This window comes from Nothoprocta perdicaria, unplaced genomic scaffold, assembly GCF_003342845.1.
Source record: "Nothoprocta perdicaria isolate Ctin4 unplaced genomic scaffold, notPer1 scaffold_18, whole genome shotgun sequence".
NCBI lineage: Eukaryota > Metazoa > Chordata > Aves > Tinamiformes > Tinamidae > Nothoprocta > Nothoprocta perdicaria.
Genome location: NW_020454982.1, coordinates 5,098,284 through 5,115,564, shown reverse-complemented (window position 1 = coordinate 5,115,564; position 17,281 = coordinate 5,098,284). Strand labels below are relative to the sequence as shown.

The 17,281-nt window shown below is 39.5% G+C and overlaps 1 long non-coding RNA gene across 1 annotated transcript in view; it reads left to right on the top strand.

Annotated features, from left to right (window-relative positions):
* The first annotated feature begins 577 nt into the window (after nt 1-577).
* LOC112945007 overlaps nt 578-17,281 on the top strand; it is a 40,195-nt gene continuing 23,491 nt past the window's right edge. The window contains exons 1-2 of the long non-coding RNA XR_003248909.1: nt 578-604; nt 12,185-12,322. This is a non-coding gene — a long non-coding RNA (uncharacterized LOC112945007). The remainder of the gene's footprint in view (nt 605-12,184; nt 12,323-17,281) is intronic.

Sequence of the window (17,281 nt, the reverse complement as noted above, 5' to 3'; positions counted from 1 at the left end):
GAGTAGTGAACTTTGCAGGATGCAATGGTCTAGCTAAAATAACGGGGATCTGAGTAGTTACTTGGAGCTTAATGAGAGGTGGGCTTTTCTTGCTTTCCTTTATTTTCATTTTAAGTTATGGGATCAATTTTTACCTGATGGTGCAGGCTTAGGAGACAGCAAGCTGGGCCAAACCCTTGCTCTCTGGAACAAGTGTTCCTCAGTTGGGATGATCATCAGTAGATGCTTCTGAGGAGCTTTTGTAAGCTAAGATCTTAATCCTGTATTTTATGTCAGGAAGAGAATGCTACTTTAGCCATGTAGAATTCACTGGAGCAATTAGTAATAGCCATAATTAAGAGTCTGTTACACAGCAGAGTAGGAGAGAAATAAGACCCTGATCATTATTCATTGTCATGTTTACAGAAGTGGTTATACTGCACTCACTTGAGGAACTGATACCTATCTTTTGGTGGCTATTTTTGCACTAGCCAGAAGTGGACTGTGCATGATTTATTTTGATTTTTTTCACAGGATCTGTTGCAGAGAAGGCCCAGAAATCGGAAACTTCATAATGTTTTCCTTTCAAAACCTGACTTTTAAGTGACAGAAAATGGAAAATCTGGTAAGATGGTTACCCGCCGCCCCCCACCCCCCTCCCCCCCCTTCAAGTTGTGGACAAATTCTGTGTTTTGCCATTTTCTTGTTAGAGTGGCCCAGAAGGTATGTACTTGGAGATGTTCAGGGACAAGAAAAGATAAGAGATGTACTTTATTCTGAACATTGACTCATTTAGATTAAAAAGACATATTAAAGATGTGAATGTATGCATGCAGAATTGCTTGCGTGCTTCTGAATGACTGGTAGGTACTCTGAGCAGCCTGGCTGGATTATAGCCTATCAGCATGTTCCTGGGACAAAAGTACTGAATACAGAAGCACTATGTAGCAGAAAGAAAAATCTCTGACTGGAAGTGGGAGTGACAACCTGACAAGCTCAATTGAAAAGTAAGATGTGCCTAAGTGGGGATAAAAAATGCCAGTGTAAACTGTTGAGAGGAGATGATAGATTTTCCACTTAGAAATGAAGACTGGAAGTCTTTCTAGAAGATGTGTTTTAGTCAAAGATGAGTTATGGGAATTGATACAGAAGTAACTGGGTGAAATTCTGATAGAGGAGGTTAGACCAGAAAGTCTAATAGTCCCTTCAGATCTTAACATTTTTTAACAGCTTGAAACCGAAATCTGTCGAGGGTTACTAGGATTGAATAGCACATGTCTGTGGACTTGTGGACATCTCATGCTCAAAGGACATTAAGGCTTCAAATGGGGTTGTAATTGTTTCATGAACCCATGTGCTGCTTGAGGAGAACTGTCCATACTGTAATCCTTGACTGTGTAATGGAGATATCCACAGAGTGGGCATGGTAAGTTAAAGACTAATGTTTTGTGGATGAAAAGGATGAAGATGTGCAGTTAATATTAAAAAATCCCAAACTGTCACAGAACAACAATATTGACATTCGACTTCCACAGATGAGCATTTAAAGATCTCCTGTAAACCCTACTGAAGTGAGGAGTTAAGCCAAACTATTTGCCTAACTTTGTCTTTCGAGGTGCTATTTTGGTGCATTGGGACACCCAAACAACAATGTTGAACTATGCCATATGAACATTTTCAAACGGAAGTCTCAGTTAATATAGAAATATATTTTAACCTGTACAGAAAAATTTCAGTTTGAGATGAAGGTTAAAGTAATATATGTACACATATATATTTACATCAAAATTATTTGGGCAGTACATCTCATGAGATCTACAAATGCTAGAAGACTTCATGATTTTTGACACAGGAGTTTTATCAACATACAGCACTTAGCTATTTCCTCACTGCCTTATAAATTGTCAAAGGTTCACAATTTGATGTGGTTCTTGGTTGTTACAAGGATTAGTTGAAGATAATAGCAATTACATATTCTTACAGCTTATCATATTCTAACAACTACATAATTCTAATAAATATTTGCAGAGAAACTCAACAAATGACTTGCAGACTGTGTGCTGTGTCTGCTTACATATTTAAGCTAGTGGTACCTCTATGGATATATTTTATTAAGTCATTATTATTGTATCAGTGTTCAATTGATATCTTATTAAATGTAAATTTGATATTTGGGAATAACAATTTAATGGGACAAGGCAGGTGAGAGCCCCCAAGGTAACTTGTAATGAAGCTTCAAATTGTTAATAATCCTAAACTCATAAATAATTTATTAAAGTTGAAACAAAATGCAAAATACCAGATGCGAATGCATTAATACTAAACACAAAATACTAAAATTTTCTTCCATGTGGTATTACCCATTTGGCACAGAAGAAAAAGTTGCTCCAGTGCTGCCCACTCCTGCCAAGCATTTAATACTTAGGCATGTGTCCACCCCTTGTGTCCACTATTAGTCTGCGCCATTCCGTTTGCAGACATTTCTCCTTTCTTGCAAGTAGCATTAATTTACTACATTAAGCTGATGTCAGAGGCCCTGTTTAGGGTGCTGCACTATATCCCAGTGTTGGCAAGAATGGCTGGGAAGACCAGGTAATTGACTCCCCCATTTGCTGCTCTTCTTTTCTTGAAGTCAGCAGCAACATATCAGGTCTCTTTCACATAAGAACAGAAAGAAAGGGGAAGATAAACTTGCATAAAAAAATGAAGGATGTAGAGAAGATTCTGTTAGTTTCAGTATTTTCTGGAAGAAAAGAGGAGATATGTCACCAAAGAAAGGGTTTGTTTGTTTGGAGAGGGGTGAACCACTTTTCAAAACTGCCTTTATTTCTGTTTAATGTTCCCTCATTTTTACCTGACATTACATTTCTTTGTACTTTGGGAGGGGTTCCTGGCATCCCACAGAGATAGTGAGAGACCTAAAATAACTCTTTCTGCAGTAGAATCAAAGCAACTATATCAGCCTGCAAAACAGAGCTAAATTTCAATGGTACCAAGTACTGCATTTTCTTCCCACTGTTGTGGGAACTGCAGAAGCTCAGCACTTAAAAATGTTGCTAGTAAGTTTTAAAGAGTTAAGCTCTAGAGCAAGTTAGTAAATGTGAAGACCCTTAGTGCCTAATACTAATTTTTTGGTATTTCTACTAGTGAGAGAGAGAAGGGTACACAAAATTCTGCAAATCTGTCCCCATGGCCATAGTATTACAAGTAAGTAGCGATTGTCGCGCCGATTGTCAAATAGGGACTTCGATGAATCCAACATGGAATTTTGACCCAAACTTGTTCTTCATGGCTTGACAGATAGGTAATGGCTTGACAGATTGCTGTAATGTTAAAGATGAGGGCATTCATATTTCTCATGTGATGTTTTTAGGGGAAAAAAAAAAGAATCATTTATTTTGAAAGTGGACAGTGGCTTTGTAACTGGCTTGGAGTTTCACCCAAGATGATAATCTGGGAATTTGATTGTTATTGAATGGTAGAAGGTCTGTGAACTAGAAATTTGGCTGAGTATATGGTACATTAAAAAAAAAATGCTGCTTTTCTGATGGAAGACCTTGGTTGCTAGGAAGACAGCATTCAAGTGTTTGCTTATGTTTAGTTGGGGCTTTTATCAATGTGGAGTAAATGGATAATACCATGCATTTAAATACAGTTTTCCTAAATAGTGAGGCTGTAATCTAATGAAGAAATGGCAGTAATCACATTTTCTAAAAAATTAAGAATCATGGTATAATTGTAATGAAAGTACTGTATTTTTCAAACATAAATCTGCTGGATTATATGTTTTTGTTTATGTTTATAATTACAGATTTTTAGATTCATTTGTTGTGGGGAAAAGTAGAAAATTCTGATTCCTCTTCCTAACAAGGTTAGGAAAGAAATGTGGTCCACAGCATCCCGAGAGAAATGACTTTCTTTCAGTCAGTTTTAAGTAGTTATTCCTTTGTATCTGCCAGAAGATTCCCAAGTATGGAAAATAGATCCAACTTGAATTACTCTTTGCTTGCTCCTTCACGTATGGTCCAGGATACTTCAGTGCCACTGTTAGCAAATTTCAATCACAGATGCTCTTCTGGGGACAGGCCTGAGTCTTTGTCACAGATGCTCTTCTGGGGACAGGCCAGCGGATGCCTGTTCTTCACCTGCCTCCTTCACCTTCCTAACAAATAGGAAGAACTATGGTATGCCCAGAGGATAAACAATGAAATCAAAACAACTACTTGATTAATAACCGTGCCTATGATCAGAAATCCCCATTAAAGTGGGATTGGCAGTATCCGGTGTTCAGTGTCAGCTATTACATATCACAACCTGGCCTGATTAGCTATGAAATTAGCCTAGTATTTTATTCACTGCTAGAAGCAAACAAAGCTCAACAGTAAACTAAGCTCAGTGGCAAATATTATAGCTGAAGGAGCCCATGTCCCCATTTTACAGAGAGAACTACATCACCTTTATGTTGTCTAAATGGCTATGGACACTAATGGAAAAGCATCTTTTGACTTCGTCTGGAGTTTGAACCATTTGTTAGAGGAACAGCATTCCATGTTCAACCCAGGTGTTTTATACCATTATCTGCCTATCTTACCCAGCCTAATTGATTTAATTGTCAACATAATGTGTCCTTGCTGTAACTTAACTCTATAATATATGCTAATTCAATGTTACTGAGGAGCAGTTGTCTTTCAAAACCTGCATTCTCTCTCAAAATATGAGGTGGGAATAGACGAACTGGAAAATGCCGTAGAGTGGCACCCTGTAATAGGAATTGGCATTTCAATTGATTTTTCAGGGAGGTACACATATTAAGTATTTTCTATCAGTCCATCATATTATCCTAGTGACAGAAATAGATCATAGTTTCTTAATTTGCATCATCTCTTGGTCTTCCGGCATCATCAGCTGAGCTTGCTGCCAGTCAGCATCGTTTTGGCTTTTATTTGACTTCTTTGTGCACGTAAAAGCCCTCATTTTGGCAGGACGCTTTCTCATCTGCGAAGATCAATGCCCTGCAGAAAAGGCAAACCTTAGAAAGTTACCCCAGGTTTGATGAAACACTCTGAACTGGAACCTAGGCATCCCAATTCATAACTAGCATAATTTATCCTGGAGACCAGTCTAAGTGTGCTGTTTAAATGCCACCTAGAACAGAAGAGGCCTGTGCACGCACACACATGAGCCCACGTGTGTGCAACCTCACACCCTGCCGAAGAAGGGAAGTGCATCACGGATACTTTTCTTGGTTTGGAGAATACTTTTATTTTTTGCTGCAGCAGCTATAAATAACATCTCGATTACTTTCTCCAATCTCTGGGATTACCTGTGATGGTGTTTAGAAGTCCCCAGATGATTATGTAATAGGTACAAGATGCCTGATAATTTAGCAGGCTTTTTTTTTTTTTTTTTTTTTNTTTTTTTTTTTTTTTTTTTTTTTTAAGCTGTATTAATGTTACTTCTCCAGATATCACTTCCTCTTTATCATGTTCTGTCCACTGTGAATGATGCATATGCAGCAAAGAGAACAGAACCTTCTGCAGTCTGTGAATGGTAAATTTTATCTGGATGACTGCATAAGGGGGTTGCAAGACCACCAGCAATTTTTTATATTCAGAGTTAAATAGAGCAATAAGATGAAATTTAAGCTTTAGTGCAATGGATTGAGGCTCTTCAGTCAATCAAATTATAGTTCAATCAGTTCATTTTAATCACTTCTCTGGAGAGAAGTAAACTCCTCTGTTGAAGAATATGCAGCAATTTTATTGATGGGAAGTTTAATTGTTTCATTTTTCCTTACTGTCTGTAACACACTAGACTTTTAATCAGTGGGAACTGAAGTTATAATGAAGTAAAGTCCACTTTCCACAGTTCACAACTAGCTGAAAATAATTGGGTTGAGACTCCCATCCAGACAGTGTAATGCCTCTGGCATTTTCCTGAAAACTACACTTAATTGCTTTGCTGATGTTGTTAAGTGGTCCTGAGGGGGATGAAGTAGTAAAGCTGCCCACATATGCAGAGAAACAATACACAAAAATGTCTTACAAGGTCCTTAAAGGAGGACCAACTAGTGACTAGAAAAAATATATGACATGTTTTTTTTTTTTCCTTCTGCATACCAGAGAGAACACACAGAGAGACTGATAGAATAAACTCTGGAAATTCTATAAACACTAACAGTAATTTTATTTAAAGATAGAAAGCTCAGCACTGGAAGTACAGAAAAGTTCAAGGCAAGAGCTTTTGCAGTCAAGCCTATTGTTTAAGGCTAGACCAACTTGGTATTTTGTAGCTAGGCTTCAGTTAAGATCGCACCTATGGGGATCTTCAGCAGATTGGCCTGAGCAACAAAGGGGAATTTGTCAATAGGGAGGAAGCTGTCATCACTGCGAAGTGGCAGGATGCGAGCCAAAAGCCTTGTCCAAATGTCAGTGGGAGCAGCAAGTGTTCTGGATTAGGCTCTAAATACGGCCAAAGCAGAATAACACTTTGGGCTTTCAGCTTATTTGAGCGCTTTTGTAAGAAGATCTTCCCCCAGCTGAATGGGGATTGAGGTGTAAAATGGTGACTAATCTGTTAGACTGTAGGATGTTATTAAGAAGAAATAGATTTTTCTTATTTATTTATCTACTACAGAAAAGTATTTATTTAGGACACATGAAGTAAGTAATGCCATTGAAATTGGATTAAGGGTTCAAGGCTGGACCGGTCTTGGGGAAGGGAGGACTATAGAGCTAATTTAGCTTTAAATATATATTTTATATATATATATATATACACACACACACACACACACACACACTTACATACACAGGTGCAGCAAAGTCAAAATGTCCTTCATTAGGTGGTGTCTGTGTAAGCTTGGGTATGGCCTTTGCTTCTTTTTTTCCTGCTTTCCCAAGCTCTGAGCTTGAACAACTGACTCCTCAGGTCTGGCTAGAAGGGAATGGAGAAAGGACTTAAGCACTAATTTATGTAGTGGTTCTCTGTACCAGGCAGTGATCTGATTGCCGATCTCCCTACTGAGACTTCTGGTGACTGTCACCCAAATGAGTAAGGTGATAAACAGAAAACAATGTATTTAAGAGAATAGCATCAAGAATAGCCAACCGTATATAACTTGGAGAAGTAGCTTCTGTTTGCCTGCCTCTTGGAGAGCATTTTAGCAGCAGCAGTGGTAGCTTTGTGGTGTTTCTGGGGTCCTATTGTGAGATGAATATGATAGAATGGGGCAGTTTTAGCAAATTCAGCAACTAAAGATTGTGTTGTGACAGCTTGGGGGAAACTTTGATAGGGTTTTGTATTCCAACAATTCTGGAGGACTGCCAGGAACAGAACAAATCTTTACCACAGAGGAAAACTACCTAAAGTGGCCAGCTGAAGTTTGCCAGTCCCCAGATCATGCTATTTTAGAGCGTATTCCCCCTTGAGCCTTCTCCAGGAATCTGGATTGCTATCCATAAAGGAGGAACGCTTCTTAGGGACTGTAAGGCAGTACTGCACAGCACAAATGGCAGACTGACCTCACTTACAAGGAGGACCACTTGCCCTGGGTCTGAAAGCTTTTTTTTTTTTTTTTTTCCCTTTCTTTCTCCCCCCTTCTGTGATTTCACAGAACCGCAGAATGGTTGAGGTTGGAAGGGACTTCTAAAGATCATATAGTCCAACCCCCTGCTCCACCAGGGACACCTAGAGCATGTGGCACAGGGTTGCATCCAGGTGGATTTGAAGATGCCCAGAGAAGGAGACTCCACAATGCGTCTAGCCAGCGTGTTCCTGGGCTCATGACATGTATTGTATAATTAACACATGGTTTGTCCTTCAGAAGGAGTCTAAGAAAACTGTTCCTGTATAGGAACAAATCTGATACAGTTTCTCAGAGGAATTGTTCATATGGAAAGATGAGTCACCTGGTTGTGATCAAAGCCAATGTAATTATTCACTTGTGGAGGCATGTCAGACACCATATGTCAATAATATACCTTTGATATGTTGGTGCCTGATTATTTTTTGTAACATCTGAATGGCATGTGCTTAAATGTAAACATCCGTGCTGTGCTTGTACTGCACTGCCTGTATTTTCCTATTGGCTAAGAGTTTGGTTTGAACTCAGAGATGAGATTCATCCTATTTTAAAGAAATATCTTTTTTTTATTATTATTTCTCTGTGTGTAAATGTTTATATCCTTTCATAGATGAGGAAGGCATTGTAAAAAACATTTTTCCCTTTCCATGAAGAAAGTGAACTCATTTTCCAGGCAAAATTTAAATGTGATTTGATTATAAGTTTATTAAATGTATTTTTTTGTTGTTGTTATGTTGCTCAATATTAATGAGCAGTATCTTACTACCAAAATGATAGGTGTTGTGCTTGTACTGGGAATAACTGGAGGGTCTGGAAGTGGATGTCTAACACAAAAGTAGAGAAGGTGCTGGAGAAGCATTGCAAAGTGAGGGGCCGTGCTGGCTGGCAGGAGGGTTGTGCTGGCACAGCAGCGTGTTGGCAGGATGTTGCTCTCAAAAGAAACACCCACAACAGACGCTGGGTAACAACCTACTAACGAATGCTTCTTATAAACACAGTGCTGCTTTTGTGAACTGCTCCTCTCAGCCCTTTTGGTAAGGACCAGCCTCCTTTGGCAGTGGATGCCAAAGACTGGCTCTTGATGGATTTAACCCAGCTGCTGTTTGTATGGTTTGGCTCGTGCCTAAAAAACAGGCCTCACATGACATAAGCAAATAACACCCACATCAATCCCAAAGCCTCACAGCATAGAAGCAGTTAGCTCATATCCACAGCTTTGGGGGGGGGGGGGCGGGAAGAAAAAGAAAGGTAAGTGGTCTTTGTGCAACCAACTAGACGAACTAGTTAGTAAAAGATGAATAAAGTCGCTCAACAGCTTCTATCCTGGCAAAGCTGGTGCCCAGGCCAGGGTAAGAGACTTGGTGGACCGAGGTGTCTCGGGCTCAGTGCCACCTTGTGGTAGTTCATGATAGCAAGAAAACCTCAGCTACACTAACAGCAAATCACTGCAGAATAAATTAAAGCTCCAACAATTGCACATGGTAAATGGTATAAATCACTGAGAATATGTAAATTTGGCCATAACTTCTGTAGTTACACACGGAGCAGCTCGCACCACCTGAATGATTAATGAGGCAAATGCCTCCCAATTATGGATTGCTGAAGGTGCACAGAGTATGAGTTGCATGTAATTATAAATCCAAAGAACAGATGGAAAATTTTGCTACATCAAAACACTTGCTCCTTATTAGCCCTTTCCTGCTCTGTGCAAGCGAGGCTGTGGAGTGCTGGCTGCATTGCTAGGACATTGCTTAGCACTCCGTGCAGGGGCTGGGCCTCCACTTCAGCCACGCGCTACCTTACTGAGCCGGGATTGCCCGTGTTAGCCCGGGCCCCCTCCCTCCCCTGGGAGCCTTGCAGCAGGTGCTGGCTGCTTTTACAGGTGCAGTGCCCCTGCCCTTAGTGCTAGGCTAACTGCAGAAACTTGGGAGTCAAGGCAGTTGTGTGAAAAACAAACCCAGAATAAAAATCTCTCAGAGGCCAGCTTGCCTTTAAACACTAGCTTAGTTTTTTTCCATGCTTTTTTCCTTCAGTTTTTGTTTGTTTGACTTGGGCAGCTCTGCATCACCCATTCACACTCAGTCTTATACTTCCCTCATAACCAGTCTAGCCAGACCAGCTGTTCTGGTACCAGCCCTGAGCTTGGACCTACAGAACCTATTGATATTGCTGATTCAACTCCAAAAAAATCTTTTCTGAATAAAATCAATGAAATACTAACTCCTCCCTGCACAAAATGGGTAACAAATATTTGGCAGGTAACTGCCAAAATCTCAGCACAAGTCATACTGTTACTAGCAGTGTACTAAATATTACTGGAGGGGGAGGAAAAAAAAAAAAAAGGTGGAGAAACTGTGAAAAAGATCTTTAATGAATATTCCTTAGCGAGCTAATAGGCTAGATGATGCACCAGGGACACTGCTACTTTTCTGCCTCAAAGGGCACTCAAGGAAGGCAGACAAACCCTCACTTGCTTGCAGGTAACACAGTGGCTCGCTAACACTCTTAATGTGTTCTGGTCTCACAATCTATTGAGGGTATCTGAACTACCCCGACATTTCCCATTTCCGACATTCCCCATTTCCGACCTTTTTATAGTCTGTTTCACAGTGTGTTTTGGTGACAAGTTCTAGTTTTATTGCTACTTTCCACTGACTGCTCTTCTGTCAACTATTTGGGAAAGGCTTCCATTCAGTGATAGCCTTTAAATTCTTGTAACTTGGGGTTCCTTGATTAAACTAGATTTTTTTTTTTTTTTAGGTCTATATAACACGTTTTTTTAACTAAGCCTTCTTAGTTATTAGAAATTAGTTTTCATGCTAGATAAATTCCACTCCAGGGCTTAAGCCTTGTGAAGACCTTTGATGTTTATCTAGTACTATATTAGTACTTAAGCAATGGCCATTTCTCAGAGATTATTGCTTTGTAGACATGTAATTAAGGGCATTTGCAAAGCATGATTGTTATGCTTTGGTGTTAGATATTGCAGGGCACTGAATCATATTACAATTTCTTTGCTGAAGACGATGGAAATGCTGTGATTTCAGGCAGTTGTACAGAATTTTAGCTACTTATTCAACTTGTAGTAAATTAGGAATTGGGTTTTTCCATGTTGATTTGATTACAGTTAAAGACAAATGCCAGTATTGTACAGGATACTTCATTGTACTGTGAAATATTTTTGCAGTTTGCTACAACGATAACTGCTGGATCTATTGAAACGTGAATAAGGCCCTTGTTAAGTTTCATTTTCCATCCTAGACAGTGTTTATTAAACCCAAAGTAACTTCGCCAGTAACTGTAAGCCAGTATAAAATTACAACATGATTGATTGTAATTGCTTCTTTTTATAAGACAGATGAAGGCAAATAATATTTTTAAGTGTCTCTAACTTTCCAATGCTATGCAGACTCCCATATACTTCTGTTTGTTAATCTTTGTAAATCCGTAATTTAGCGATATATGTATTTATTTGAAAAAGAACTTTTTTGATTCTTATTTTTTAATTACATTTATTTTAAAAAATGAATTAAGATTTAATTTTTCTCACATATATTCCATCAGTATATTTTCAGCTTTGTGATTGATTTTGTTCCATTCTCTCATTAAAGATTGCCAGTAAGTCCTCTCAGAGAAAAAGGTGTACCTGGGAAGGCATGATATTAGCCAGGACTCCCAGTACCTTTCTCTGTTGAGGACATACTTACATGTGCTCTTTGTTGCTAATCAGAGGACCCTAGTGTAGCTGCGTGAATGGGAAGGCACATTTTTCTTAAGCAGCCACAGGCTGAGCATGTAACTGGGGTATTTATGGCCTCTGTCACGCTCCCTGTATGAAAGCAGAAGACCCTACAGCTGCCATCAAGGGGCAAAATTTGAATCCAAGTCCAGATTTGAATTTGAGAGATAAGCAAAGCTCTGAGTTCCCAGTTTTGCCTTTTTGTTTTCAAAATGCAGAGCTAGATTGAGAGTTCACCCCTGAAAAAGTTTGGGAAGGTGGGATCATTTCAGACTTCGTATTCCTGCTTTTAGAGACCTTGTTTTGTAACGTCCCAAAACACAGGGCAGTCGTAAGTTACATTCTGGCTCAGACTCTTTCAATGTAACATCTCCAGTTTCTTCACTTATGAAGCTGGTCACAGAAAGTCCTGTTTTACCTATAGGATTCATTATTGAATTACAGCTTCTTAATATTAGACTAGGTTTTCAAGTTAACCCTTATGCAGAGTTTATTTCTCCTTAGTCATGATTTTACTGTTGGAGAAGTACATCTAGCAAGATGCCTAGAAAACAATTAAGCCACTAGAGGATTTCTTTTCCTCGTAAAGGCTCTATTACTCTCTGGTAGAGGGGTATGTTAAGCTTGCTACACCCAGAATCAGTTGTTGCTTCATTATTTTGTTATCAGCTTCCTTGTATGGTGAGAGATTAAAACAGGTGAGTGCAAAGCGTAGAGTTACTGAGCACTCTGAATATAAGTCAAACATCAAACTAGTTTTTGAAATGCAGAACTACTGAGCTTTCACTTTGTCACACAAGCAGATATTGCCTGAGGCAAGGAGGAAAAGAGTGATTTTATTTTTTTCTTCTCATGGCTGCTGAAACTTGCATTACCTGAAGAACTGGAGACTCCTCACAGCTACTGGTTAGATGCCTTTCAAGCTCCACTTCTGCCTAAGGGCTATGAGTTGTGCAGCTGCAGTGAAGAGATTTTCCTGTTGTGAATCTCTGTAACTTGGGGACCTGCTGCTAACTGTAGTAAGTAAATGGTTGGTTGCTTTAGATTACGAGGGAGCTTTATTAATTTAGGACTCACACAATGTTATTATTTACTTTTTTTCTCCACTTTAAGAACGGCAGTATGGGAATGAGTTGCTAATGAGTAGAGCTGAAATACCTAAGCGGGAAGACTTTATCCTGGATCAAAGTGTCAGTTAAAAGAGATTGAAAGATGTAATCAAAGCTATTTGCTGTATGTACTACCCTCTCATAACTGTGGCCTGCCATACATACATTCTGGCTACTTTTTAATATTAGCCCAAGTTTGTCTACAGGAAAATGCCTGAACATGGTGACTTTCTTATGTCTTTTCCTGGATGTCCAGGAAATAACAGTAAAAGCAAATAACTCTGCAGACCAAACGAAATGGGTAGGAGCCCAAAGTCTTCAGTAAAGAAGTTCTTCTGTTTTGTTCATATCCACGTTGAAGTAAAATTACAAGGAAATATAATCTCACTTTTACAGCTCAGAAACTCATGATACAGAATCCTAGGAATTACAGGACAGTCGGTAGAAAATTCAGCAACTCTGCCCAGTCTCACAGAGGTGATAAGCCACGCATCAGTCCTTATTGTTTTTCTTCTTGCTGCACATGCATCCATTGAAATCTCCCTATTGCCATTACATATATCTTAAAATAGAACATGTCCAAAACACAGTGGTTTTTGTAAGTTTTTGAAGGGTGAACTATTGGCAAGACTAATAACAAAAGTAGTTCATTAAAGAGCAAGTCCTACACAAGACTAACAATGTTGTAAGGTATATCCTCAGATCAGAAGACCTTCTCTGCAGGAAAGTAGACTATGACAGTATTTTCTACTTAACAACTGTCCAAAGTCTCCTTTTCAGCACACTTGAATATACTTTCAGCACTTTGAATATACTTACTTTGAAAACAGTGGGGCCATCTTGTTAAGATTTTTAGGTTACATAACAAATAAATATTGACAATTAGTATCATATGTAAAATTATCCCCCTCGCTGTCACCTCCTCATTATTATTAATTTTTCACCTAAAAGTAACTATTAGTGACTCCCACGGTCAGGTATTAACAAAATCTTACAGAAAGATATACCTAAAAAGGATAAACATGAAAATCTCAAAGAACAAATGTATCTGTCTTCCAAACAGAATGACTGTTTAAGACCGAACCTCATTAGGGTCAGGTCCTTTAGGCACACATCCTCTCGTTATTTATTGTCATGGTTTAGTGCAGACTCCTCAGTGTAATTCTCAATCAGTTTCTAAATAAATGTCTCTGTGTGGTAGATGTGATCCTACTGGATCTGAGCAGCAGGTTTGAATAAATTCATGGTACCTCTACTGAAAAAGAACAAAATTTCACATTTCAGGCACTCAAACATCTTAGAGATTGACAGTTAGCAACACTGAAAGGACAAGAAGCAAAGGTAGGACTGACAAGAGATGGCCACAAACTAAGGTAATCGTGACTGTACAATGTAAGAACCAGAGCATGACACTGCCAAGCAATGAGCAAACCAAAGATGCACATAGAGCTACTTACGTTGAGGAACCTCCTTGTATTGGGGCACTGAATCTCTGGATTCCTCACCTTGTTCATAGCTGTGACTTCTATAGGAGCATTTAGGCCCAGGATCTCAAAAGTTTTCAGGTACTTCAGACCTGGTAGATTTGGTCTAATAATTCATCTCATCTGGAACACTAAAGTTTCCTGTCATGCTGTGAAAGAGTAATAAAGACCATATAGAATGGTTATGACACAGATATTTCTAAGATGATGAGAGCCTGAGTCATTTTTCTTACAAAGCTTGTCACACCAAAGGGTTCAATAGTGGTTACACTTTGGACAAAAAAAATGCATGATGATGATTTACATATCTTATTGTAATAATGATTTACATTTCTTATTGTAATAAACTCCTCAGAACAGTTAAAGATGTTCAGAGTACCTCAAAAATTTGCATCTCTGATTAGGCCAGGGTGAAGTTCTCTTCAAGGAGAAAGGCCTCCAATGTGATCCATTTTTTTCTCCTGTAGTTAAAAATTCCTGGGCTGATTCAGTGCCAGGGCTTGTGAGCTGCCCTCTGGAAGCCCTCCCCATCCTTGCTCTAGAGGAGGCTGGAGGGGGAGCGCAACGGAAAGTTTCTCTCCTCGCCAGAGGACGAGTGCACAGGCCGGTCCCTGCCAGAGTGATGACTTCTGAATCCCTCTCTTGGCTCTGTGCACTGCAGTTATTACAACCCAGAAAAAAGCATTTTCTTAAATTTCATGTTTATCACTCTGCATAATAAGGTTTCCTCAGTAAGGTCATAGTATAGCCAAACAAAAGTAAAACTGGCCAGGATAATAGTATGATAACTGAGAAGTTTTGTTTTGTTTTCATCTCAGTTTGGTGAATAGGGCTGTTAATACAAAGATTGTCTCTTTTAGTGTACCTGTTAATGTCATAGCCATTCTTTGCTGAATGCACACCTATGAAACTGTGTGTGTGCAATAAAACCCTTAGTTTATTAAGTGTTTTTTTTTTTCTATTCTGCTATGTCAGTCTAAATTCACTTTGAAGGTAGAGATGATGGAATCATTCAATATATTGTGTGCACAAGGTTGTGACCTCTGCAGTCAGCCCCTGAAATACCACTGTCTTTTTACTTCTGGAACAGCTGAAATGAATCATAAGGTAGCCTCATACACAGGATTTTACTAAAGTTGAGGCCTCTGAATATGCAGTATTCAAGTGCTTTTGTGATCTCATTTCCACATTATTTGCAATCTGTAACATTTCAAATTTTAAAACAGGAGATAGAATTTTTGCTGAATATCTTGTTTCTAAGCAAGGTCTCAGTTCTGCTAAAGCTAACATGTGAATAGTCATATGTCTGTAGAAGTACCACTGTTTTCTGCATCCATGTGTGTAAATGGATTTGCAGGAGACAGATCTTAAAAGGTACCATTGCACCAACTAGCAGGAAGATGCAGGTACAACTCTGCTGTCAGTGCTGGACCATGCTGTGGGAGACATGACTTGGACGCTGAGGCAGCCTGGTCCTGGGAAGGAGTGAAATGTTGAGGCTTGAAACTGAGCCCAGGAGGGCTTCTTGTTGCTCCTGTCACTTAGACTTAGCAGGTACTTGCCTACGCCAGCCTAGAAGTTGCCTTACTCAGTAATTGCCATGGAGTCAGATGCTTAGTCCTTCTCTTCCACCTGATGAGGGCTTGAAAGAGCGGGTTACACAGGACCATATACTGAACAGTAACACCTAAGCCACAGCTCAAGCTCATACTGGGTCCCAGGTAGTTTCCCTGACCACGATTTCCTCGAGGGGAACACCATAATGCAGCACTCTGAGACTAGATCACTGGGTTAATGGCACAAGTTGTACTTGTTTAGGCAACGTGAAAACAGACTCTCAGGAGTCTGAGAACAGATATAATTTGATAAAGCATTTTCAAAGATAAAATCTTTTCTACTTATTCCTTAATGGTACAAGACCTGTAGGAAAATATGTTGACAGAATGAAAGGCCTAGGAGGCCTAAGTTTAACCTCTCTATGCTCAGGGAATAAAGCTCTGTCAGGGAATAAAGCTCTGTCAATGAGCTGGGGAAAAAACAGGCTGTCCTGCTCACAAAACAGTCTTTTTTTTTTTTTTTTTTTTTTCCTTCTTCTTCTACATGAATGAGTGTGTGTCTGCTCATAACCCACTTCTTTCCAAGGCTTTCAGGTTTAGGAGTCCCTTTGATGCTAGATCACTGCTGGGAACAGTAAACCCCTCAACCTTTGATGGGGCTGCAATTATTCCCTGTAGTCAGCAAGTCCATTGTTTCCTCCAAAACTCCAAAACTGTGTCACTGCTTCATTTTGCATAGGCTCCTCTCTTTATCCTTTTTAATTTAACTCAAGACAGTTAGGAAAGTTACAAATCAGACAGCCTGAGGGGCATGCAATATTATTGTATAAAATGTACATAATTTCCTAATTTTCTGAAATATACGTGACTAAAATCAGATCAATCACGACCGCAACAGTCGTTTCTGCTTTTTCTGCTGTTTCTATCAGCAGGTCTGTCTGATGTGCATGCAGTTACTAGCAATATAGCAGCAGTGGTAGCCACAGTAAGAGCCACAAGAACGTAAAAATGTGTGTCTAGCCCAGGGTTTGAGGATTTCTTGTCTCAGTAAATGTTGGTGCCAATGTTTCTGAAGATTTCAGCCTGTCTGGAGCATTAAACTGTTACACTGGCCAGTGCAGTCTAGTAATGGTAACCTAAGCTACAAGCAGCAGGGAGATATTTGTGCTGTGCTTTGCTTAGAGCAGCGCTCAGTGCCTGTGACATTGGCTGGCAGTGACTGATTAAGATACAGGTGCTGTGGTGCTGTCAAGAAAGAAGAAAGAGGCCTCGGAGTGCTGGTCTTGCTTGCGATCTCCAGCAGAGCCGCAGCCAGACCCCAGTGCAGAGCAGCATCGTGCTCTACCACCTTTTCAGAGAATTACTGCCTAGCCAATCCAAAAGCAATTAGGACCATACCCTTTTTTCCCTACACAGCCTGTCCCCTCCACACAGAGTCCAAAGACTATCTATTATAGGTGATTGAATCCTCATGTCTGGGGAGAGCACTGTGATAGGCAAGAAGAGACGTGAGGACACAAATATGAACTCTATAATGAATCCTATCAGGAAGCTGTTTGGAAGGCGCTCTCTGCAGCACCAGGACCAGGAACTAGTGAGGAGAGATGCTGAGCTACCTAGTTCTGCTTTAGGGAAATGACTTCACCAGAGCAACAGTATATTCTGGCACTTCAATGAATGATGCAAATAGGAATTAGTCATCATTTTCCATGGCTTTAACTTGTCATCTTTAAAAAGCATGCCTTCAGAATTCCCTTGAATCCTTTTTTTTTTTTTTTTTTTTTTTTTTTTTCTGGACATTAAAAAGCTCATACTGTTAATGTGAATGG